The 27,393-nt window shown below is 43.7% G+C and overlaps 1 pseudogene; it reads left to right on the plus strand.

Annotated features, from left to right (window-relative positions):
• Positions 1-4,142: 4,142 nt before the first annotated feature.
• LOC127654559 (glutamate decarboxylase 1-like) overlaps positions 4,143-27,393 on the plus strand; it is a 96,089-nt pseudogene continuing 72,838 nt past the window's right edge.

The following is a 27,393-nucleotide window of genomic DNA, read 5'->3' on the forward strand; positions in this document are numbered from 1 at the left end:
ACATATAAATGATGTGATCCAAAGTGCATTTCTTATGATGTGTTACATTCATACGAGCAGACAGAGAAGTACATTTGAAGTAAGTTTGGAGCAGAAGAAATATAAATAAACCTTGTGTAAATAGTCATGTGAACGTTTAGCTTTATGCTAAGCTAAAATGCTATTTCTAGCCATTTTCCATGCACCTTTTACAAGGCACAATTATTTTCATGTTAGATCAATTCTTTTTTCCTCTCTAGTAAGACCTTTGATATTAGGGCAAATTTTGTATTCTTGGTGAGAATATTTGTATTTTTTTCCAGGAAAAATATCTAAAAATACTGTTTTAGAAACAACACTGCATAAGATATTCATGTTTTTCAGAGAATGCATTTTTAACATGTATATTTTGTCTTATTGTTCTGGCTGAGTTTGTATAGTCAAAGCAAGTGAATAAAATCTACCTGTGCTGAAAAAGTAATCCAAAGTATTTAGAATACATTACTGACCTTGAGTAATCTAACGGAATACGTTACAAATGACATTTTTCAGCATGTATTCTGTAATCTGTAGTGGAATTCATTCAAAAGTAACCCTCCCAACCCTGGTTACCGGTGAAGAATGAAACGATGCTTTACGTCAAGAGACTTCCTTCTCATCTCAGTGTCACAGACTAAATAATTTCTTGATTTTCAAAACAACCCGTTCTCTTCCAACACAATGGTAAACAGTGTCAGAAAAGATAGTACAACAAATTCCATTTTAAGTGATACATTCAAATTGTTCAGAGTGTTTTACTTTCTCTTTTCAATTGACATTTAAAAAATCAATCTATATGCGTCTCACTGAAATATTGCCAAAATTATAATTAGGGTGCAAAGGGGCTAGAGACACCCATTAAGGAAAATTTGCTTTTTTTCTGGTCACAAAATGTATCAACATTAAAAAATATATATATTTTTTTATTGAATATTTATGGAGTAACAAAATAGTTTTTAGTAAGATTTTTTTTATTAAAATTAATACAATAAAGGGGGTGATATAGTGTAGATATAGGGAAATATTTGTCAATACATATACTTTTGAAACAGCAAGATGCTTTTTTGAGTAACAAATTAAGATAATGCTTCAAATTCAGTACCATTTCCTGATGGTATATGAATAGTGAATGTGTGCCCACTTGAAACATATCAAACCTATTACCCCCGCTTAAGAAAAACAATGTGTTTTACAGGGGCCTTTAGCACCTGCAAAAAGGAGGATTTTTACTCCAAATATGATCATTTTACTTATTTGACAGTCATTAAAAACCTTTTAATTTAATTACCTTGAAAAAAACTGAAAATGATAAATAAGTATTTTGTCTCAAAATAAAAGTGATCATTTCAGGGATTGTCATTGGCTACGTAAATTTTCAGCATTTAAAAATGTATGAAATGCCAGATCAAATTACATTATAATTAACCTTTAGAGACATAATGACCTCATGGATCAGGACATTTTTGTTGTGCACATAGCCCATTAGGAATGTGCTGTGGTAGTTTACAGTTTTGGGAGAAAATAAAATCAAAAGTGTCTCTTACCCCAGGGCCTTTAGCCCCTTTGAACCCTATATCAGTGAAAACTGTGCATTAATTCTTCTCAGTACAGGAGGTCAAATAAAGTCTTTAGGATTTGGGTGTGAGGAGTATTTCTTCACTTTCAGCTTTTCTTTGGTTTTCAAACTTTCAAGATCCTAAAACTTTCTGTTAATTTCCATGTTAAAATGAAGTCCCACATTTAATGGTATCAGACCCAACAGCACATGACAAACAGGTGCAAAGCGGCGAAAGGAGAGGATGGGCAGTTACTAATATACCAGCGCCATCTTGCGTCGATTTGTGGATCTAAAAGGAGCCTGTTCTGATTCTTTTCATCACACAATAATCGTTCACCGCATCTACTATTCATTTAAAGCTAAACATGACCTTTTAGGCAGTTTGCTGTAGTTATAATAATACTATACCTTCACAGATGGATATAACTCACTAGAATGGCCATGAATGTATTATTATTATTATTATTATTATTATTTTAGCAGAACATGCATTCATAAGAAACGATCTGAGTCACAGAGGGAGCTGTCCAGGTGCTGAAACGAACAAAATGGACCTAAACTCCAATAACTCCCCTTGTGATTTATTTGAACTGTCCGGTATCATAAAATATTCCAGTACAAGAACAATTCTGGTAAAGATTACACAACAGGCCTAACGACTCTATATCAAGTACGAATACAGAAAAACTTGTAGGAACTGCAGATAGCCAAGTAGGACGGCGATTAATATTTGAGCCAAGATCGTTTAGTATTGGTCCAAATGATGACAGAAATCGCAATAGGAATCCTGTACACAATCATTTAGTGAGTTTTAACCTGTGTTCTAGGTATTGTGCCTTGATCCCACCACGGAATAAAATGATATATGGTAATCTGGCAAACCAGGCATTTCCCGGTTGGCCGACGCACTTTGGGGCTGATCAGGAGCGGACTGGCCATCGGGAGAACCGGGCGGGCCGGTGGCATGACTCTTAATTCTGACTTACCAATTGTGATATATAAAATCAGAAGGACCTCTTTTAACTTGTGTTCTCTGCCATAAACTGATTGCTTGCTGCCACCATGCGGAATTTTCCTTCAACACCAATAGAATCAGCAGCTTACCCACCCGCGCTCTATATTTAGGGCTAAAACTTCTTTAAGAACAGCTTTTCCTTTTAAGGTATAGGTGGTTGCTGTCCTTTTAAATATGCATTATAATAAATAACCAGTTCAACCTGACAAAGAACAGGTGCTGAATATATGAATAAACATGTTTGGAGTTCTACTATTGTCCTTGATGTTTCCAAGGTCAGAATGACACGGAGTCCTCCTCTTACTCCATTCACAGCACTGGAAAGGCATGTTTTGTATCACTGACTGTTGTGTATTGATGTTGTGTCAAACTTAGAGAGTGTTTGCTTTCTCATTTAAGGCACAAAGTCCTGCGGGCGAGTGCCAGAGCTGTTGTTCGCGTAATGTTCGCGCTGATGCTTGATGAATTCCAGAGTCAGTCTGATGTTGTGGAAGGTACATGGCTTTCCAACCGTGCGTCATGCGCATGTAGCCTTGTAGCCTATTGAATAAATAGGCAATTTTGAGTCGCAGTAAATAAAACATTTCCTCCGGAAAGGCGATGGTGATCCGTGAATAAGATTTTGGTTAAGCAAGGGTGCATCTGAACCTGCGTGGAGATTTTGGATACTGCTGCGCACTCGGTGATCTTTCACAAGGTAAGTGTCTTCCTTGACTTTTAAATGCGAAATATAGCTGGTCTCGAAATATTAATCTAACAGGTGCTTAACAACAATCTGTCAAATATATTGCCTCTATTAACCTAATAATAGAAATCTGTTTCATACCTATATCTCAAAAGCGGGTTTCCTTTCAATACCATCATCACTCGGTGCACCCCATCATCCATACATCATCTGAATTGATAAATCAATGAGCACAATTTCTTAATCGATGTTTACATGTGTGGGCCATATTAACCAGGACAGTATATTATTCGCATTGACATGACGATGAACACCAGATGTGAAGGAAACTTTTAGAGCGTTATGTTATTTCAATATACAGCTCTAAATCATTTGCCATTTATATCCTGCTGCCTTTCCGATAAAACATCCGACTTGTCATAGGTTCGTTTATTCTTGTCTCATTTGGAGAAGTTAGTCTGGAAAATATCATTTTAAGGATCGGATATTGCACCATAGTATACACTCTTAAAAATGAGTGGGAATGGTTGTTTATTGGTAGTTATAGTTCGATTTAGAAACAAATCAGCCTAAATAATAATTTTATGCTACAATTATACTTTGCTTTACTGTTTGGTCAGTTGGTTTGCCTTAATAAAAACGACTTAGCCTAATTGACTTGCAGCCCCCAAAAACAAAATCTGTTTACAACACATTTTCTTAAGAAAAGAATATATAAACGCATGTTTATTCTAATTCAGTTGAGTATGATGGTAGTTTAGTGGACCTTTAGCTGTGTAAGGCTTAAATTAAACTTCCTTTCCTCCAGTCAACTTGAATCTTCTCTGAGAGTGACAACGCTTTTTGGATTGAGAACACTCGGAGTGATGGCGTCGGCACCTTCCTCCTCCTCCTCCTCCTCCTCCTCCTCCTCCTCATCTGGCGGCGATCCGGATCCCAACACGACAAAGTTACGGCCACCTTCCTCAAGTAGGTCCATCACCTATAACCCGCTATTTCACTCAGGCTATTTGCTTTGTGGCAAACGTCATTAATCTTGTCGGTGAGGCGGGAAAGCTGCGCTATTCGCAACGCGTCAGGACCAACAAATCACCGCAGCACTGAGCACGCAGCGGACGTCCCGCGCCTGCCAGCCAGATTAATCTCGTTGTCAAAACAGGTGATGGCCTTTTACCTGCTCACAGGCAATTAGTGAAGACAGACGAGCAGCCAACTCTAATCCGCCATTATCTATTTAAATAATGTGTGTATATATATATATATATATATATATATATATATATATAGGCCTATATATATATATATACACACATATATATATATATATATATATATATATATATATATATATATATATATATATATATATCTTAAAACAGGTAATTGTTGTCGCATTTAGGCAAATTATAGGCTACATTATTATTATTATTACTAATAATAATAATACATTATTATCTGACTTTTCAAGCAATTATTTTAGTAGCTTAGGTGTTTCATAAAATATAGGCTATTTGAGTCGTGTCCAAAAAGAAAAAATGGTCATGTGCCTGGCTTGAAAAGTGTGTTATTATGTGAAATGTAAAGTGAGGCTCTTTAAACCTGTAGGCTACTAATGGCTCGCTTCTCGCTTCAGTGTGTTTCTCTGTGATGAGGGAGGCACAGAACTCTGTTTATTAATAGCTTTTTCAGCATGCGGGAGTTTCTTAGTAACCGGAACGGAAACAAGCTCTTCAAAAATTAGTCACGGCATAGCCTATATTGTGACAGTTTCTTCATGTATTTCTGTAATCCGCAGGGCAGATTCTTTAAAGCGAAAATCATATTTTTAAAATAACTCCTGAAATGTCAGAGTTCGACAGACATTTTCTTTTGTTTACTTTCTTTTCTTTTTTTTTTTTTTAATAATACGATTACACCATTATACATCGGTCCAAAACATAAATTATCAAGTGGACGTGATTACTGCATTTCATTGGCTCTGTACAATCACAATAAAGTTGAATCTTAATCTTAATCTTTGGCATTTGATTGAGAAATAAGGCTATATATCAGGTAGGCTATATATATTTTTTTCCTTCAAAGATTACAAATAATAATGCTATCTTTTCATGCTAAATAACACATCACACAATAATATCTAAATATTATTTACCTCACAGTACCTTATAAAGGTAATTCAAAATGACCGGTCATTTTGAATAATTTCTTATTGCAGCAAGAAAAGAGGCTTGAATAAAACGATTTAATCCACCTTGAGATAAACAAAGGAGAAGTCATTTGGAGATGAATGGAAAGGAATTGGCTGAACGGTGACGGTCGCTGGGAGACCGTGTCGGGAATGAGGTCTGGACCGACAGACATAATGACTTGGCCTGAGTTTCCCGAAACCTTCTTAACGCTACGTCGTTCTTAAGTTACACCTTAAGCTGTACCTTATCGTTAATACGTGTTTCCCGAAACGTTCTTAGTTAAGTATACCTTCTGTAAGTCATACGTTCGGAAGGTTGGTCTGGAGCACTCTTAGCTATACCTTATCACTGTTGGCAGTTCACCTCGCTAGTGGGCACCACTGCAAAAAGCTTCTTTACATCTTAGTCTATACGAATATTATTTTAAATTGAATACACCCAGTGTTCAATTAGGCTAATTCAAGTATTTTCATGCAAATAATAAAATTGTCATCACACTGATTGTTGTTAGCGTTTTAATTATATTATCCAAAGGTACATCAGCTGGCAAACCATTCAAAAGTAAAGGCTTATTCGTCTATTTAAAGAGAATGACTGTGGTGGGGAATTTGGTCAAACTATGGCAGCGATACAGAGAATAGTCAAAAATCAAAGACGGCGCCGTCCGCGAAGCCATTTAGTGTATGTGCACTATTATATTCGCGAAAACTTTAGTCCCCTGGCTACCATGTCAGAAGATACAATTCAAAATATATTTCGCCTGCCACGACAGCAAATTCAGCAGCTTTTAGATCTTATTAGTTCGGATGTGTCAAGACAAACTCGACGGAACCACCCCCTCAGCCCCAAAATTCAGCTGCTTGCGGCTCTCCGTTTTTATGCAGTGGGGAGTTTTCTGGAGGTGGTTGGGGATGGATATGGACTGAGTAAGACCTCGGTTTGGCGGTGCGTTCGTTCAGTCACAAACATCCTGCTCTGTCATGCCACAGATTATATCCGCATGCCTTCCGCCAGGCACGAAGTGATGGAGGCGCATCAAAGCTTCCATGCCATTGCCGGTATACCACAAATAATAGGGCTTGTCGACGGGACACTTATCCCCATAGCCAACCCATCAGCGCTCAACCAGGCCTTCATCTGTCGTAAGGGCTTCGCGGCCATCAATGTCCAGGTGGTGGTGGACCACAGGGGGATGTTTGCAGACGTGGTGGCAAAGTGGCCTGGTAGCGCACACGACAGCTTTGTATGGGCCAATTCAGTAGTGGGTCAAGACGCAGAAAGAGGGTTTTTTTGGGCAGAGCTTTTTTATAGGAGACAGCGGCTACCCCCTCAGAACCTATCTTCTAAATCCAGTCACCAACCCCACCACGCGGGCCGAGGAGAATTACAACATTGCACACATCCATACCCGCAACTTGGTGGAGCGCTCGATTGGGCACTGGAAGATGCGCTTCCGGTGCCTGCATAAATCAGCTGGAGGGTTGCGTCTGAAGCCAGAAAGATGTTGTGCAGTTGCAGTAGTTACAGCAATACTACACAACATTGCAGTCAGTGGAGGTGCAGCTTTGCCAGAAGAGGAGGAGGAAGAAGAAGAGGAGGAGGAGGAGGAAGGTGTCCATAACCCACCCCAACTTAGAGATCCCCTACACGCAGCTGGTGTACAAACGAGGCAGCAAATCATTCACAGCGTTTTTGTTTAATGTATTTTTGCACCCTATTTTTCATCATCAACATAAAACTTTCCCATTTTTGTGGATATACACAGTTTCTCCCTGTCATTTTTTTTTTTTTTTTTTTTTTTTTGCTGTTGTGCACAGCCGAGTTTATTTCTCCTCCACAGTAGAGGATGGTTAAAGTAACGTATCATTCATTCACTATTATGTGCCATTGATCATTACACAGTGAACTCTTTACAATAAAGATGCTCTGCAGACCCAACATCGATGACAGCAAGTTTGTCTAATCAAATTGGTGTTTATTCAAACAAAAGCACTGAAAATATATATTTGAAAATAAACATATATAAAGTCTGCTTTCCTGAAGCCCGCAGTCACTGGGTTGTTGATAGTTCATCTGTAATGTAATCAAATAGTTTGAACAAAAAGATAACAGACAACACTCTAGTAGTTCCGAGCATCATAATCAAGCTTACCTTGACCTGGCATTATAATTGGAACAGAAATGGTTGGCCTTTGAAATTTAGCTTCGGACAAAGCATATTGCTTCTCCAAAATCTGGAGCTTCGCCTTCTTCACCTCCAGCGTGGTCCGGGCGAGGTTGTTGGCCTCCTGTAACCCCTGCTCTATCCATCGGAGCACTTCCAGCTTCTCCTTTTCGAGCTTCACCAGCTCTTCACTGCAGTCGCATCGGATAGAACGACGCCTTCTGGAGCCACTCGCAGATTGCTGGTGTTGGGCGACCTCAGTGGAGGCACATGAAGGTGCAGACCGGCGTGGTGACGCCGGTCGCGGAGATGCCCTGTCGCTGCTGCTGGGGAGAGGGCGTGAGGGTGCGAGTTGGCAAGGATGGCCTGCTTTGAGAGCATGGAGTGGTATCCACACCTGCTCTCAGATCTATACCCCTGAGATACCCTCTGAGGCCGCTTCTCCAAAGATTGCCAGGGCCTTTTCCTCGTCGGGGCTGAGTGCAGGCACAGAGCTGGGCCCACCACCTGTTCTTGCCCGGTCTCTCCGGATTGCAGCACCTCTTGCCTTGGCAGCACTGGCAAAATCTTTTTAAGAACAACTTCCCACTCTCTCTGTGGGCTTGAACTTGATGCTGCCATTTTCATGGCAATGCGTTCCCAGGTATCTTTTTTCGTTTTGTTGGACACAGTTGTCCGAAAACTCGAAAAAAGCACATCTTTGTGGAGTGCCACCTCGTCTAAAAGGATGTCCATTTCAGTTGGATTAAAGCTGGGGGCTCTCCTCTTTCTTTCTTTTTTCTCCGCCATAGCTATTGATTAAATGTTTCGCGTGTTGCGCTTTTATTGAGTAGGTCATCCAATCACAGAACATTTTTATTTACACCAATAATGTGATGCAGCTGCTGGGCAATCAACCCTGGTTGTGGAGTAAATAAAGAAATTATAGCAAATATATTATGATAATATAAGTGGCCCTTTCTAATGCAATGAAAGCATACGGACAGTTACTGTAGTGGGTTAGACGCATGACACGTTTGAGCACGAGGTTGTGCGTTCGCGCACTCTTTCCGAAATTATATAAAATATCCAGGGTTTAATTTAGTTTACAATTTGTATTTTTTTATTTTTTATAATATCCCATGAATCCAAATAAATGCAATTTCCACTATTTCTGAAGTGCTTCTTTTAAAAAGAACACCGCTTTCTCACATAACGCAATGAAGCAGCCCCTGCACGAGAGAATAATTGATTCTCGAGCCATCGATATCAACAAATTCAGCACCATCGCCACGGACAGCACCGGGTAACGTCGCACGTAAGAAGGTATATCTTAAGCGGCTTCCTAAGGCATGGTTCGAGGAACACACCTAGAAATGGTATACCTTCAGTTAAGTTATACCTTAAGAGTCTTCGCGCGCTAAGAGACAACGTTATCGGGAAACTCAGTCTTGGTAAATGGTGCTGAACTCGTAATGGCGCTGCTGAGAATTTTGGCAGCAGGGGCTGGGTAGGCCTACCTCTTGTCTAGATTCGGCCTGCATCCTGAATTCTGTTCAGCTGGTCTCACTAATTTCCTATTAGTAGCAAGAAAGGATGAAGCATTTACCGCTTGGGTAAATTCAGGGAGAGCTGGCTTCATTTATTGTTCCCCTGTGCACCTGACATTAACATCCTTTTCATATCTGAATAGCAGGCATATCATTCTCTCTCTCTCTCTCACACACACACACACACACACACACACACACACACACACACACACACACACACACACACATTGATTGTAGGCAGAACAATAATTATCATTTTATTTAGCCAAATTACCTAGAGTTTCCATATTTTCTCCCCCATAGACTACAACTGGAGTGGGGTTGCCCATGGATGCACGAGAAAAGTTGGACTGAAGATATCCTGTAAGTTTTCAATTCACAGTTTCTGTGAAAAAAGCTTCTTAAAACACTTCAGTGAATTTAAAGGAAGTGTATAAAAAGGAGAAAAAAAAAGATAATAAGCCCCCACCTTTATACATTTTGTGAGAAAATGTGTGTTCTAAATCAGTGGTTCTCAACCTTAATTACTCCAAAATCTCCCACAGCCCAAGATAATTTTCGAATTATATTTCTTCTGTTGTAATGATGACAAAGCTTGTTTACACAATGTATTAACAGAAATGATGAATGTTAATAGATACATTAATTAATGAGTGAGTTTGTGATTCCAGAATTTTCGAAAGATGTACGCTTCAATAAAAAGAGTTATAGTGGGGTGATGAATTAATAAATTATGTCAGTTTTCAGGTTGTAAAAAAAAAAAAAAAAGCATTTGTATTGCATTTTATAACTGATTGTAGCAAGTTAGATTATTATAATATAGCCTATTATCTTATTTTAAATAATTTTAACCCTTGTGTGACATTCAGAACATTTTTGTCTTTTTCGTTAAAATGTTTTCAATCATTTTGGCTGTGTTAATGCCAACGACTGTAACCCGGTCACACACACACAAGATGAGACAGTCACAATGTTGGTTGAAAACCGCTTTATTAAATAAAAAAGCAGTCCAGACAAACGTACAAACAAGGGGGCAAATCCAATGAAGAGTAGTCGTGGGAAGCGTGAGGTCAAAAGCCGGGGAATCAAGATAACAATAACAAGAGGGTCGAGGATGGGAAAACAGTTAACAACTAGGGACAAGTGGGAACGGAGACAGGGGAACAAGTTGGCAAGCTAAGAGGTAAAACAGTAGGGAGGTCAAAACTAGACGAGACTAGCAGGGCAACGATACGGGGAACTAAATACATACAATAACCAACCCGAGTGAAACGAAAGGGTTGTGATATATATAGGGGAACAAACGAGCGGTGCAGGTGAAACGAATAACTAGGTGATGGGACGAGTGCAGGTGTACATAATAAAGGGGTGATTGAGAAGCGCGTGAGTGCAGGTGGTCATAATGTTCAGGCTGCAGCGAGTGAGACGAGAGCATGAGTCAGAGGGGAGAGAGTTTACTGAGCGAGAGCTCGTAATAGCAGAACGAGCGTGTGAGCTCGTGAGGGAGGAAACAGAGCGTCACGAGCTCAAGGGGCGGAGCGAGGAGCGGGAAGCGAGCATGCTCGCGGAGTGTATGGGTGCGTGCTCGAGGAAGCGGAGATGGGGCAGAGGAGCGGGGTTCGTGACAGTACTCCCCCCTCTGAATAGGACGGCTCCTGACGGCCACGCTGGGTTGCGTAGCTCGAGGGGACAGAACGAGCGTGTGAGCTCGAGGGGACAGAACGAGCGTGTGAGCTCGAGGGGACAGAAAGAGCGTGTGAGCTCGAGGGGACAGAAGGCACAAAAGGGGAATGAAACAGTCCATGGGGGTCAACGGGCAGTTCAAGGCAAGGTCAGGGGAACATAGTGGACAGGCGGGTGGTCGGGAGGTCTAGGGGGCAGCCATAGGGCAGAGACTGGGTCAGGAGGTCTGGAAGGCGACTGGAGGACAGGGACTGGGTCCGGGGGTCTGGAAGGTGACCACCGGACAGGAATAGGGTCCGGAGGCCAGGGAAGAGGCCACAGGACAGGTAGAGGAACGGTAACAAGGGGAGCAGGCAAGACCCAGTGAGGAAAGGTTTCAGGGGGCGGAGCCGTAAAAGGCGGAGTCGTGGAGGACTTGGGAGACTGAGCCTTGGAAGGCGGAGCCGTGAGAGACTCGGCAGGCGGGGAATTGAGAGACAGAAGAGGCGGCGCCGAGGGAGGCTCGGGGGGCTCCGGAGGCAGAGCCGAGGAAGGCTCAGGAGACGGAGCCGAGGGAGGTGGAGTCGCAGGAGGGCCCAGGGGCGAGGCCCTGGTGGGCTCTGGAGGTGGAGCCGAAGGAGGCTTTAGGGGCGAAGGCCTGGAAGGCTCAGGAAGTGGAGCCCATGGTGGTGGCGCCGTAGGAGGCTCCAGAGGTGAAGCCCTGGAAGGCTCTGGAGGCAGAGCCGAGGGAGGTGACGCCGTGGGAGGTGGCGCTGTAGAAGGCTCCAGGAGTGAAGCCCTGGTAGGCTCTGGAGGCAGAGCCGGGGGAGGTGATGCCATGGGAGGTGGCGCTGTAGAAGGCTCCAGGAGTGAAGCCCTGGTAGGCTCTGGAGGCAGAGCCGGGGGAGGTGGCGCCGTAGGAGGCTCCAGAGGTGAAGCCCTGGAAGGCTCTGGAGGTGGAGCCAAGGGAGGCTTTAGAGGCGGAGCCGCAGGAGGCTCCAGAGGCGAATCTCTAGAAGGCTCTGGAGTCTTAGGGAGCAGAGCCGTAGGAGGCCCGGGTGGTGGAGCCGTGGAAGGCTCGAGAGGCGGAGCCGTAGGAGGCTCGAGAGGTGAATCTCTAGAAGGCTCTGGAGTCTTAGGGAGCAGAGCTGTAGGAGGCTCGGGTGGTGGAGCCGTGGAAGGCTCAAGAGGCGGAGCCCTAGGAAGCTCTGGAGTCTTTGGGAGCAGAGCCATGAGAGGCTCGGGAGGTGGAGCCGTAGGAGGCTCTGGAGGGGAGCCGTAGGAGGCTCGGGAGGCAGAGCCATAGGAGCCTCTAGTGGCCGAGCCCTGGGAGGCTCGGGAGGTGGAGCCGTAGGAGGCTCTGGAGGGGGAGCCGTAGGAGGCTCGGGAGGCAGAGCCATAGGAGCCTCTAGTGGCCGAGCCCTGGGAGGCTCGAGAGGCTTGAGGGGGGGAGCCTTGAAAGACTCGAGAGACGAAGCCCTGAGAGGCTTGAGAGGAGGAGGAGCCCTGAAAGACTCGAGAGGGGGAGCCCTGAGAGGCTTGAGAGGGGGAGGAGCCCTGAGAGACTCGAGGGGCGGAGCCCTGAGAGGCGGAGGAGCCCTGAGAGACTCGAGAGGCGAAGCCGTGAGAGGCTTGAGGGGTGGAGCCATGAAAGACTCGAGAGGGGACGCCCTGAGAGGCGGAGGAGCCCTGAGAGACTCGAGAGGCGAAGCCGTGAGAGGCTTGAGGGGTGGAGCCATGAAAGACTCGAGGGATGGAGCCCTGAAAGACTCGAGAGGCGAAGCTGTGAGAGGCTTGAGGGGTGGAGCCATGAAAGACTCGAGGGATGGAGCCCTGAGAGACTCGAGAGGCGAAGCCGTGAGAGGCTTGAGGGATGGAGCCCTGAGAGACTCGAGAGGCGAGCCGTGAGAGGCTTGAGGGGTGGAGCCATGAAAGACTCGAGGGATGGAGCCCTGAGAGACTCGAGAGGCGAAGCCGTGAGAGGCTTGAGGGGTGGAGCCATGAAAGACTCGAGGGATGGAGCCTTGAGAGACTCGAGAGGCGAGCCGTGAGAGGCTTGAGGGGTGGAGCCATGAAAGACTCGAGGGATGGAGCCTTGAGAGACTCGGAGAGGCGAAGCCATGAGAGGCTTGAGGGGTGGAGCCATGAAAGACTCGAGAGGCGAGCCGTGAGAGGCTTGAGGGGTGGAGCCCTGAGGGACTTGAGGGGTAGAGCTCTGGGAGGCTCGTGAGGAGGAGCCCTAGGAGGCTCGTGAGGGGCCCTTGGAGACTCGGTGAGGCGGAGCCCGGGAGGGCTCAGAGGGGCGAGCAGAACCCGGCAGAGCCGTGGGAGACTCTGAGGGGGAGCAGAACCCGGCAGAGCCGTGGGAGACTCTGAGGGCGGAGCAGAACCCGGCAGAGCCGTGGGAGACTCTGAGGGCGGAGCAGAACCCGGCAGAGCCGTGGGAGACTCTGAGGGCGGAGCAGAACCCGGCAGAGCCGTGGGAGACTCTGAGGGCGGAGCAGAACCCGGCAGAGCCGTGGGAGACTCTGAGGGCGGAGCAGAGGTCTGCAGAGCCGTGGGAGACTCTGAGGGCGGAGCAGAGGTCTGCAGAGCCGTGGGAGACTCTGAGGGCGGAGCAGAGGTCTGCAGAGCCGTGGGAGACTCTGAGGGCGGAGCAGAGGTCTGCAGAGCCGTGGGAGACTCTGAGGGCGGAGCAGAGGTCTGCAGAGCCGTGGGAGACTCTGAGGGCGGAGCAGAGGTCTGCAGAGCCGTGGGAGACTCTGAGGGCGGAGCAGAGGTCTGCAGAGCCGTGGGAGACTCTGAGGGCGGAGCAGAGGTCTGCAGAGCCGTGGGAGACTCTGAGGGCAGAGCAGAGGTCTGCAAAGCCGTGGGAGACTCTGAGGGCAGAGCAGAGGTCTTGAGCACCAGACGAGACTGGGGAGAAGGGGCCCTCTTCCTTCTCTTACGTCTTCGGCCAACAGGGGACGTGGCCATGGGGACGGTCGAGGCTACAGGCGCTGGCTCAGGGGGGGGTCGAGGCTACAGGCGCTGGCTCGCTGACCGTGGCAGACATGGGCGCTGGCTCACCGGCCGTGGCGGGCAGGGGCGCTGGCTCGTTGGCCGTGGCGGGCATGGGCGCTGGCTCGTTGGCCGTGGCGGGCATGGGCGCCGGCTCGTTGGCCGTGGCGGGCATGGGTGCCGGCTCGTTGGCCGTGGCGGGCATGGGCGCCGGCTCGCTGGCCGTGCCAGGCTTCGAGGCTGGGGCCGTGACAGGCCTCGGGACTGGGGCCGTGTCAGGCTTAGGGACTGGGGCCGTGACAGGCCTCGGACTGGGGCCGTGGTAGGCTTCGAGACGGGGTCTTGGTGTGGAGCGCTGGTTCAGTGTCTGCCTCCCCACAGTGAACGAGGAACCAGAGTACAGTAGGGCGAGGTCAATAAACTGAGCCAGGTTAAGGGGCAGCGACCACCAGGCATTAATGATGAGGTTGGCTCATTCAGACCACATTGAAAAATGGTCTTCAGAGCCACCTCATTAAAATTCACCTGGTACGCCAGGACACAAAAATCCATAATATAAGCCTCCACGGTTTGGCTCCCCTGACGCAAACCCACGAGTTGGGCCGCTGGGTCCATAATGCCGAGGGCGGGGTTATGGGTTACACAACCGCTGCCTCGCAGAAAAACCCCTTGGTCAGCGTCCGAAGAGCCGTCAAACCTCTCAGGGGGTTGAAGGCTCACGGCGCTCAGAAATGCGCTGGAGGCATAAACGGGCTCAGGGGCAGACACAGGTGAAACAGTGTGACATAAATCAGACAACGCACATACCTGCTGCCCCTGGGCCGTGAGCGCTTGGTCCTGCCTCCAAACTGTAGCTCCTTGCGCCGAATGTGACGTGCCTCTCCGCTCTAGTGAGCTGCGCGAAACATCCGCGTGACGCATTGTGACTGTCTACGGTGAGGTTGGTTATTCTGTAACCCGGTCACACACACACAAGATGAGACAGTCACAATGTTGGTTGAAAACCGCTTTATTAAATAAAAAAGCAGTCCAGACAAACGTACAAACAAGGGGGCAAATCCAATGAAGAGTAGTCGTGGGAAGCGTGAGGTCAAAAGCCGGGGAATCAAGATAACAATAACAAGAGGGTCGAGGACGGGAAAACAGTTAACAACTAGGGACAAGTGGGAACGGAGACAGGGGAACAAGTTGGCAAGCTAAGAGGTAAAACAGTAGGGAGGTCAAAACTAGACGAGACTAGCAGGGCAACGATACGGGGAACTAAATACATACAATAACCAACCCGAGTGAAACGAAAGGGTTGTGATATATATAGGGGAACAAACGAGCGGTGCAGGTGAAACGAATAACTAGGTGATGGGACGAGTGCAGGTGTACATAATAAAGGGGTGATTGAGAAGCGCGTGAGTGCAGGTGGTCATAATGTTCAGGCTGCAGCGAGTGAGACGAGAGCATGAGTCAGAGGGGGGAGAGAGTTTACGAGCGAGAGCTCGTAATAGCAGAACGAGCGTGTGAGCTCGTGAGGGAGGAAACAGAGCGTACGAGCTCAAGGGGGCGGAGCGAGGAAGCGGGAAGCGAGCATGCTCGCGGAGTGTATGGGTGCGTGCTCGAGGAAGCGGAGATGGGGCAGAGGAGCGGGGTTCGTGACAACGACATAACTTTAAATGTGTGTATTTTGGGGAAATTTTGATATTGCAACCTCAGTTAGTAAAATACATCTATAATTCACAGTGTACACAAAATAGTTACACACATTCAAATTTCAATATTTGATCCCAGTGCCATTAAAGCATAAAATCATGAATTCTATAATATTATGCTTCCATTCTTGAGCCCTGGCTTAAAATATATATATTTTTAATATTTTCTACCAGGTGGCGCCATTTTCCTCATGTTTAGCCTATGGGGCAAATACATGCTTTTTTTCCTATTCTCTGTTTGTTGTATTATAGAGCACTGCAGGCCAGTTGAATAAATTATGAAGCTAAAATTGAGTGGATGTGTTTGTATAGATGTCAGAGTGTGTTTTGTATGTGTGTATTGAGAAATGTGTGTGTGTGTGTGTGCGTGTGTGTGTGCGTGCGTGCGTGCGTGTGCGTGTGTGTAAAAAACAACAGTGGTATTATGTAAACAAACTGCCATTTAAGGGTTAAAATCCTGAAAATGAATGAATATTTGGTAGTTATGATCATGACTGATGTTGGTTAAAAAAAAATACTATTTGAAAGTGGAAAATAATATTGATATATGATATTATTATGGCATATTTTTTTTTTTTTTTATGTGGACATTTATTGACACACAGGGGTTAAATCTTTAGGCCCCCTAGTGGCACCAGCCTCCTGCTTGAGAACCCCTGTTCTAAACTGTTTCAGGAGTGTGTCTTTGCAGTTCTGCGACAGAATACTTCATAAATGTATTATAGTAAATTATTTTTGCTTCATTTTATTTTAAAACAGGACCACTTGGCACACATTTCATCAATAAGTTTACTTTAGCTTACTGGGTTCGTAGTCCTAAACTTCCATACCCATCATTTTAAAATATCATGCAGCTAAACTGGCACTATGGTGCATCATACAGTATGTTTATTTTATTTTATGAAATGACACGAAGATAAATAAAAAAAATGTCTCTACTAGCAATGTCTCTAATGTCAGTTCGAATTCAGGTTAACGTGGAATGTTTACATTTACAGGTTTGTGTACATCAAATTGCATTTTTCGTTCTTCGCATCTATGACATCAAAATTATCCTGTTCCTTCTCTGACTCTGATCACATCTCATCTCTGATGTGTGTTTTTAGCGCCCCCTTCTGGTAAATATCGGCAAGGTAAACCAATTGATAGTCGAAAGCCACATTCTTCTATTACTAGCAATTATGTGACTTTGAATGGAGCGGGAGACTGAAAATATGTTTCTTTTTAAAAGAAAAATTGTGTCTAGAGGGGAGTGTGTGCTATATATTCTGACAGTCACAGTAAACACCGAATATGCACGCAGCAGGAGAGCGAAGAAAGAAATGAAAATACATGATTGAATATTAGAGAATTTGCTGAATGTTTAATAAATCTTACCTCGCGTTTTAAAGAGAGTTAATAAAAGATATGTTAAAGGATATATTGTTCTAGTGAAAGAATAGCTTTACGATCATTGTTTTGTCTGGCATAATTACAATAAAGCAGATAAATCCATATAATTACCCGAGATACGGTCACTCTGTCCCGTGAGAATGTACGGTCACTAGAAATCTATTAAATTACAATCCTTCAAGCCTGTGTTTTGCAGAGATAACACAAGTCGCTTTTACATAATGCTGTAGGTCTTAAGGACATTGTGCATCTAATAAGAAATGCCCCTCGTGCTAAATCTGTTTGTGGTTATGTTTCATTTGATTGAGACACATGAACAAATCATTGTATCATATGGAGTGCAAAAAGTTATAGCCTATCTGCAAAACGATTGAAATGGAATATACTGTTATTTCAGGTGTTTAACTATACATCATCGCTTGAATTATCCCTGAGTATTGTGAATGACATTCTGAAAAATCTGTCCATAAACGAATCGAAAGAGCTCAGTAGCCTATTGTCTCAATGCAGAATGTTCCTCTAATGTCTTGCTGAACTGAAAAAACGGGATATTATTTGGTTAAAGCAGTGTTAACCATCCAAAATGAAATAGAGAGTCGTCCCTAACATCATCAGTTTAGTCTTCGCATCAACACAGCATCAGCACCCTGTACCATTCGCGCGCATTTGACTCTATACATTAAATGGGATTCATTGTGGATTTACCGCTCCTTTAAATGACATTTATTGCCTCTTAATGCTGAACACTGATGTCATGAGTGGTGACCTCCTCCTAGATAACGTGTGCCATAAATAACCAACACATGGCTCGTAGAGTAGGCTACGCACTGTTTCGAAAATAAGTTTTAAGACGTTGGAGTTATATTTGATGCAATGTTTGGAAATAGATTCCCCTCATCTTTTTTGTAATAATATAGGGTTTTTTCAGAAGAACAATAATGCTGAGGACAAAAGCCGAATTGTCGGCTACTTTAACGATCAGCAGCCCGCCAAGAACATTTTAACACGGGACAACGAGCGAGACTCAAGCTTCAGACGCACAGAGACGGACTTCTCCAATCTGTATGCAAGAGGTCAGTGATACAATCTTCCATCCCCAGACTTCCTATGGATTTTAATCAAATGTATCTGTAGAGAACTAAAGAAAAAATGAAAAGAAAAGAAAAACTCCCTATTTTTGCCATGCCTTTTTGTTTTTCTGGGCAGATATTTATTCAGGTTAATCATTCTAATCATTATGGACAGTGAAGTTTGATTTTGTCTTTAATCAAAAAGCGGGTTTATAAAGCACAACTCTATACATGACAGTATCACTCATTTTAGGATTTATTGCTTCAGTTCAGATTAAAATGGTATGTCAGATCAGTGTATTTATCTCTCCAATACAATTTATGCATTATATTACACTGCATTCTGTGGAAGCTATAGTGAAATTTACATTCCAATCGGAGCTAATATTCCCTGCACTTAAACCTTCTCTTTTGAGCCAGATGTGGCATTGTGTCCAAATGATTGTTCCTTTGAACATCACTCCTGGCTGTGGTGATAGTGCTTTTCTTTCTTTATTTATTTGTAAAATATCAGTTTAAACATTCTAAACCTGTTTCTCCAGTGTTATGGGAAATGTTAGCATGACATCTGAGTATCATTATTTAGACTTGTGCATGTACTTGCACTCTTGACACAAAACTAAAAATAATAATTATTATGATTAATTAAATAAATTATGTTAAAAACTGTCTGAACAAACCTAAAAGATGTGCAGAGCTCAATTATACATTCTCTGTGTAACAAATTTGGTCATAGATCTACTTCCTTTCAAAAATGGAGAGGAGTGTACAATCCAGTTCCTGCTGGAAGTGGTAGACATCCTCACTAATTATGTTCGGAAGACCTTTGACAGATCCACCAAAGTGCTGGACTTCCATCATCCACACCAGCTGCTGGAGGGATTGGACGGTTTCAACCTCGAGCTCTGTGATTAGCCAGAGAGCTTGGAGCAGATCCTGGTGGACTGCAGGGACACACTCAAATAGAGTTCGGACAGGTGATGGAGACATGCACATCCCCTATTGCTGCGTGAATTGCAAAAGGAGAACATACTTATTTGCTTACAACAAGTTGATATGTGTTCCAAGAGCACTGTTGTCATATGTAAATATCCAAATGAAGTGGTGTTTTACCATTAATTTCTTCCTTCAGCATTTCATAAAATCCTTCGTTAAAGAGTTACCAGACAACCAGACCCAAGTTGAATCACCCCATAACAAACTTTATTTTGATGCATAAAATTAGCTGAAAATAAGACAAAAAGCCAAATGAACATGACTGTGTACCTAATGTCTTTCATGAGGGAATGAACTACAATCCCTTGAAGCATTGTGAATGACATAATTAGATTAAAAACAATGATATTAAACTATTGGTTTGAAGTTGTTGATTAAAAGGAACATATTCAGATATTTGCAAATATATAAGCAGTGCTGGGTAGTAACACATTTACAGGTGAAACTCGAAAAATTAGAATATCGTGCAAAAGTTCATTAATTTCAGTAATTCAACTTAAAAGGTGAAACTAATATATTATATAGACTCATTACAAGCAAAGTAAGATATTTCAAGCCTTTATTTGATTAATTTTGATGATTATGGCTTACAGCTTATGAAAACCCCAAATTCAGAATCTCAGAAAATTAGAATATTGTGAAAAGGTTCAGTATTGTAGGCTCAAAGTGTCACACTCTAATCAGCTAAACACCTGCAAAGGGTTCCTGAGCCTTTAAATGGTCTCTCAGTCTGGTTCAGTTGAATTCACAATCATGGGGAAGACTGCTGACCTGACAGTTGTGCAGAAAACCATCATTGACACCCTCCACAAGGAGGGAAAGCCTCAAAAGGTAATTGCAAAAGAAGTTGGATGTTCTCAAAGTGCTGTATCAAAGCACATTAATAGAAAGTTAAGTGGAAGGGAAAAGTGTGGAAGAAAAAGGTGCACAAGCAGCAGGGATGACCGTAGCCTGGAGAGGATTGTCAGGAAAAGGCCATTCAAATGTGTGGGGAGCTTCACAAGGAGTGGACTGAGGCTGGAGTTACTGCATCAAGAGCCACCACACACAGACGGGTCCTGGACATGGGCTTCAAATGTCAAACGTCTTACCTGGGCTAAAGAAAAAAGAACTGGTCTGTTGCTCAGTGGTCCAAAGTCCTCTTTTCTGATGAGAGCAAATTTTGCATCTCATTTGGAAACCAAGGTCCCAGAGTCTGGAGGAAGAATGGAGAGGCACACAATCCAAGATGCTTGAAGTCCAGTGTGAAGTTTCCACAGTCTGTGTTGGTTTGGGGAGCCATGTCATCGGCTGGTGTTGGTCCACTGTGCTTTATTAAGTCCAGAGTCAACGCAGCCGTCTACCGGGACATTTTAGAGCACTTCATGCTTCCTTCAGCAGACAAGCTTTATGGAGATGCTGACTTCATTTTCCAGCAGGACTTGGCACCTGCCCACACTGCCAAAAGTACCAAAACCTGGTTCAATGACCATGGTTACTTACTGTGCTTGATTGGCCAGCAAACTCGCCTGACCTGAACCCCATAGAGAATCTATGGGGCATTGCCAAGAGAAAGATGAGAGACATGAGACCAAACAATGCAGAAGAGCTGAAGGCCGCTATTGAAGCATCTTGGTCTTCCATAACACCTCAGCAGTGCCACAGGCTGATAGCATCCATGCCACGCCGCATTGAGGCAGTAATTAATGCAAAAGGGGCCCAAACCAAGTACTGAGTACATATGCATGATTATACTTTTCAGAGGGCCTACATTTCTGTATTTAAAATCCTTTTTTTTTATTGATTTCATGTAATATTCAAATTTTCTGAGATTCTGAATTTGGGGTTTTCATAAGCTGTAAGCCATAATCATCAAAATGATATCAAATAAAGGCTTGAAATATCTTACTTTGCTTGTAATGAGTCTATATAATATATTAGTTTCACCATTTAAGTTGAATTACTGAAATTAATGAACTTTTGCACGATATTCTAATTTTTCGAGTTTCACCTGTACATGTAATCTGGATTCCATAATATGATTACTAACATCAAGTACTTGTAATTGGATAAAATTACATTTTTAAATACTCGTAATTAGACTACAGTTACTTTTTTATGAATTACATGATTACATGGTAATTAAGCAATGGCAATGGATTGTTCACAATTTATTGATCACCGTAATATTTCATTCTTTTTTTTTATCTTTTACATTCTTAACTCTAAATCAGCCTATCTATGACATACGTCTGGTAACTCTTCAAGTGTTTTCAGAAGAGGAGTGGGAGAGCTTTGTGAAATTGCACACAGACCTGGTACTCATCTTTAACCAGGTGAAGATGGATCAGAATTTAACCACTGGATGTACAGAGATAATTTTACTTTTAAGGTGACACAGGGCAAAAACATCACTGTGCAATGTAAATTCTGCCTTCCAAAAGTTAATTTCCTGTCAACTAAAAAGTATTCAACATCAAATTTAAAGAAGCATTTGAAGGAATATTTGCATATGTAAACGTAAATGTATATTTGTTGGATTACAAAGTACTTATTTTAAAAATGAAAATGAATACACTTTTGATTTAGTGATAACTTTGAGGCCATTTTTGTGAATATAAATATAACTCCAAATATAACTGGTCTGATCTCTTACCACACACAGACTGTTAGCAATACTGTAAATAATGAATACATGTTTTTTTTCCTCTTTGCATTTTTATGTTAAAATGGTACAATATTATCCTATCCAAATGCAAGTGACATCAAATAAAAGAATTATGTGGAATCCAAAAGTAATCAGATTAGATGAATCAAAAAATGTAATCTGCAAGATTATGTAACTAATTACAATTTATGTCATGTAATTTGTAATCAGTACCCCATTGCAATTTAGAAGTAATCTGCTCAGCACTGTATATAAGAAGTTTGAGAGTCTATTGAGAGCGACTCGATTGCATCATTCACAATGCATCACGGAAGCTCTGCCAAGCTCTTTTGGAGTACTTTGTTTTGAGCAATACTCTGATTGGTGGATTATTTCCCTTAAGGATCATGGGTAGTGTAGTTTTTCACAAGAAATTCTATTTAAAACACTTTAAAAAATGAAGTTGCAAGAATGAATGCTGAGGCTTCAACAGAAGAATATAAAATTAACAGCCTCGGAGCTCACAGTAGGTCTGTCTTTAAAGGTTTAAGTTATTGTTAAAAATCAATTTGTCTATGGAGAATGGGATTTTACCTCCGGAACCAGATTGATTGGTCGTAGACAGTGTAGGAAGTGAAATTTAAGGGTTATAATGTTCTATGACTTTAAATAAGATTTGGGATAGTATCGCGAGAACGGCGCCCGCGATTTAGAGAGCGGGAGAAAACAGTTGGAGTGTGTTCAGAGAGAGAGACACGAGATGCACTATGTAATCGGCTGCGGCCATTTCACAATGTTCAATAAACAAGTGTCGTAGTCACCGGAGCTCCTTGTCAGTGCCCTCCTTATTGTGGTGATAACAGAACGAGGCCAAGAACCCACGGAACAGCGCTGGGTAAGAACTAAAGGTAGAGGATAACACTACGCGCGTTACACTGGTGGCAGCGGTAGTTGGCTTGTTTCTGTTGGGATGCTTGTTTTCCCCATATTGAACGACGTGAATATCGCCGCTTTAACCTGCAGAGCCCTTCAAATACGGTTTGATTTTTTTCACATGCTCTTTTTGCAAGTTTGGATTACGTGCATTTTTATTTATTTATTTTATTATTTTTTTTTATTCCCTCTCGCTTAAAATGGCGGACGACGAGAATGACGCAGTTCCTATGCAGAGAGACAGGCAGCAGAGGACGCAAGTTCACATCTGCCATTTAAAATTGACCTCCCTGCTCCTTTTTCTGGAGATGGTAAAGAGCCTTTTAGTGCATGGATTCAGAGATTTGAGGTAGCACTAAATGTCTCAGCTGTACCACTGGATAAGGCCAAACTTCTCTCAGTAAAGCTTACTGGTTCAGCATTTGCATACTGGCAGTCTCTCTCCCCTGCGGTGAAAGCTGACTATGAGTTGACTAAAGCTAGTTTGAGCACTGTTTTTGGACGTACAACTTTTTTGGCCACATTTCAAACATTTTTGAATGCTGGTCCGCGTAAGCCACAAGAACCTCTTGAAGTCTATGCTGCTGAGCTTACAAATCTAGTTACTGAAGCATTTCCTCATTACGATACAGCAGCACGGAATTGTGAAATTTTTCGCAGATTTTTGACCGGCCTAGATCCATCACTTCAACTGAAAATTCATGAGCACGGGGCTGCTACTTTAGACAATGCTTTGAAAGTGGCCACGCAGTGTGAACGTGCTCAGTTGGCCATTAGTGTTGCCAACCCTGCAGCTGTTATGCCTGTGACAGTAAATTCACCACCATTGGCCAACTCAGTGACTGCAACTCACATCACTGAATTAGCAGCAGCCATTGCTGAACTCCGAACCGACCTGCATGACTTACGGCAATCTCACCTGCGATGAACCGATGAACGCATGAACCAGCTCTCGAGGCGGATTTCCAGCCTTCAGGACGAGGTGACGTCTTCCACACACACTCCACATCAGACCTGCGCAGCCGTGGACTACGACATTACAGCGCGCCATCGCCAACCTGATCGGAATGATCATCACTACCGCCAGGATTGCTGCTGTTCTTCACAACGCACGCAGCGAGGTCGACAACGACACTTTGAGGAAGACTGTTTTCCTCCACGACGCTACCAGGATGGCCGTGCAGAAACTGTTCGAGCACTTCCAAAGGATGACTTCTCCGGCCAAAGACATTCCAGCTACTCCCCTTCCTCCCGAGGTCGTGAGTCACAACTTCCTCACACTACACAATATGACCAATATCCCCCCCATAGACCTCATTATGGTAGCTCTAGCCGCTCGCCTACACGAGACCGCCAGTCTGATTTTGAATATGAACACAGAGCCCGTTATGCTCGTTCACCCTCACCAAGCCCACAGTACAGAACTTCCAGTTACCACAGACACAGCTCTCCATCACTACCCCCCCATTCCCAAAGTTCGCCAAGATCACCCACACGGCATGTACATTTCCCCCCATCTCACAAGGGGTCGGCCCCTTTCTCACCACATCGGGGAAACGAGTAGAAGCTGTCATTGGGGACCAAATGCCAGCTTCATCCCCAATAGTGGTCCACTCTGGTACAGTCAGTCTTAAATCTACTCCACCTCCACCATTCGTTCAAATTGCACTGGCGGGTACAGAACTTCATGCTTTGGTCGATACTGGGTCAGGTCTGTCCCTCATTACCGATGACTGTCGTAGATCAATTCCAGTTTTGTCTACCCAGTCTATCAGTAAGTCATTTGTGTTAGCGTCATCTGTAACGGGACAGCTATTGGACATAATTGGCTCTGTGATAGCTCCCATACATATTGGAGATGTAACATTTTCTCATGTTTTCCATGTGGTACGCACAGCTACTCATCCTGTTCTAATAGGATGGGATTTCTTAATTGAACACACCGTCACTGTCGACATACCAAATGCACGTATACAACTGTATAATACGTCAGTGCCTCTTTCACCACCCCAGTCACTGATTCCAGTACAAAGTTCTGCTGTCAGTGTCACTCAGGTGACTGTCCCGCCTATGTCAGAGATGGCAATCCCAATTTCTGTCAAAGATAATGGTGTAGCGAATCCTTTCACAGACACGTATGTGGGTATACTGGAACCTCAGCCCCCTCCAGTCGTGATTTTAGGCATCGCTCGAACACTGACATCAGCTCAAAAGGGGAGGGGCATTGTTAGAGTTGTTAACCTGACTAACGAAACGGTCTCTCTTGAGGCTGGATGCCCATTAGGTCAGATTTTCTCCATCACTGGCAATACACTTGATGAGTATGCATTAGTCTCAGCTGTGACTACTTCCACAGAAACTGTCCAACCAGTGCCTGAGGTACATTTGGGGGATACACACTTAAACGCTAATGAACAAGCACAGCTCAAAAGCCTGTTGACTGAGTTCTCTAACATTTTTAGCTCCCATTCTCATGATTATGGGAAAACAAACATGATTACACATAGTATCAACACGGGTGATCACACACAAAGGAGTATCATTTTCTTGGTAAGCTGAAGCAAATGAAGCTTTCAGTGTATTGAAGCAGGAACTGACATCACAACCAGTTATGGCATTTCCAAATTTTTCAATTCCTTTTATCCTTTACACTGATGCTTCCCTTCATTCGCTGGGCTCTGTTCTTTCACAACAAGTGGATGGAAAAGAGCATGTCATTGCATATGCCAGCCACGTGCTGCCTACTGCTGAAAGGAAATGGTCTACGTTTGATCGGGAATTGTATGCCATTGTGTGGTCGGTCCGTCATTTCCGACACTATCTTGCATGTCATCCATTCACCATCATTACTGATCATAAGCCTTTGGTCAGTCTCAAGAAACTTCCGTTAGACCATTGAAGGGGGAAGGTCAAAAATCCCTTGTCTCTTCAGTTATATCGATACATATATAAAGATGTATTGATCACTATGTATCTATATTCTGTTGCTTAAACTTCTTTAATAAAGTGATGAATTAACTATATGCATTCGCACATAATCAATTTTATTTTTCTTATGCATAACTGAAATATACTTTGAATCATATGTGTGTTAAGAGTTAATTTTTGATTTCATGCACATTCCTTGAAGCCTCTCTCTCTGTTCTGCACGGAGGCTGACTTGAAGGTCGTCTTGGGAATAAGCTTGAGATGAGACACCAGGGGGAATGTTAAACATATTTTCCAGATGTATTCTGTGGTTGAGTTTTACCTGTCCATGACTAATTATATGATTTAAAATCCTATGTAATAGCACTTGAATAAGTAGAAGTGTAAATTTTCTCTTATTATTTCTTTCCTCTCCTTTGCCTGGGGGTGAATATTTCTTATCTCACTGTTTTGGTTAAAATGACCTGATAAATGTGTGCTCTGGTTCCCTTGTGCAGAGAGAAACATTGTCGTTCGATCAGTGTTTCAGGTGATGCGTGATTGACCTTCTACCCAGGTTTTGAACCCAGGAAGACACAGCAGGCAGACTCGAAGACGCCCGAGACCATCTGCGAGGTCACTTCAGATGTAAATCTCGGGCCAGGACGACAATTGCGCTGATTAATGTTGATGTGCTATAGCTATCTATATGTTGTGACTTTATGCTCTGTTAGCCAATCAGGAGTTAAATAATAGAATAAACATCCTTGCAAATGGTATAATTGATGTAAAAGTTTGTGTAAGGTATGAGTTAGCTTTCGATCTCCTCGTGAGACTTTGCAGCTGGCTGTACCAATTTCACTGCAAACTATTCTTCAGTAAATTTTGGATTCTTTGATTGAACTTCTGACTCCTGGTTTTCTTTCTCCATATCTGATCCGGGTCATAACTGTTATACCCCTAACACCATGACCCTACAGGTAGAAGGGCACGTTGGGCCATAGAACTGGACCTTTATGACTGGCATGTCATTCACCGTAATGGCGCTAAACACCTTAATGCAGACGCCATGTCCAGACGGCCAGAGACCGTCCATCAGGAACCAGACGGGTGTCTTCAGAGCGGCGCGTCTACTGTCTCTGTAGCAACTCAGACTACATCAATAGCTTTGCAGGCTGAACCGATGTCAGCACACTCCCAAACACTGTCTAGGGATGCGAATGCCCCTTTGCCCGTGACTGTTCCACACCACACAACATCAAATCTTGTGCAATTCCAAAGTGAGTGGAACGTCATAGAACAACAAAGGTCAGACCCAGATTTAGCCGTTGTGCTCTCGTGGATGGAAACAGGACGCAGGCCACCCTTATGGAGGCTACGTGATGCTTCATCATACCTCAGGAAACTATGGGCACAGTTTAGTCGCCTAGGTATCCATAATGGAGTGTTATGCAGACATTCACGCAGCTCTTTTGGGGACAATGCCTTGCAAGTTGTCATTCCTACTTTGTTGATTCCTGAAGTCCTCAGTCACGTTCATGGACACCCTTCAGTGGGTCATTATGGGCTGGCCAAAACTTTGGACAGAGCCATGCGGTCCTTCTACTGGCCTTACATGTCGTCAAACGTTGCCAAACATTGCTCCCAGTGTGCTGCTTGTCAGTCAAGGCGTTCTCCGGTGCCCTGACCTCAGGCACCACTCATTCCTATCTCTCCTGACCGTCCATTTCAAATTGTGGCCGCAGACATAACAGAGTTACCTATATCTACCAAGGGCAACCGTTATGTTCTGGTAATAATGGACCTATACACTAAGTTTGTCAATCTCTACCCATTGAAGGATCAAACTGCGGTCTCAGTGGCAGGCTGCATCTTTGACCACTATATTCCACAACATGGTGTTCCTGAGGCCCTACATTCTGACCAGGGCAGACAATTTGAATCCG

The sequence above is a fragment of the Xyrauchen texanus genome, chromosome 14, assembly GCF_025860055.1.
Source record: "Xyrauchen texanus isolate HMW12.3.18 chromosome 14, RBS_HiC_50CHRs, whole genome shotgun sequence".
In the NCBI taxonomy this organism is placed as follows: Eukaryota; Metazoa; Chordata; class Actinopteri; order Cypriniformes; family Catostomidae; genus Xyrauchen; species Xyrauchen texanus.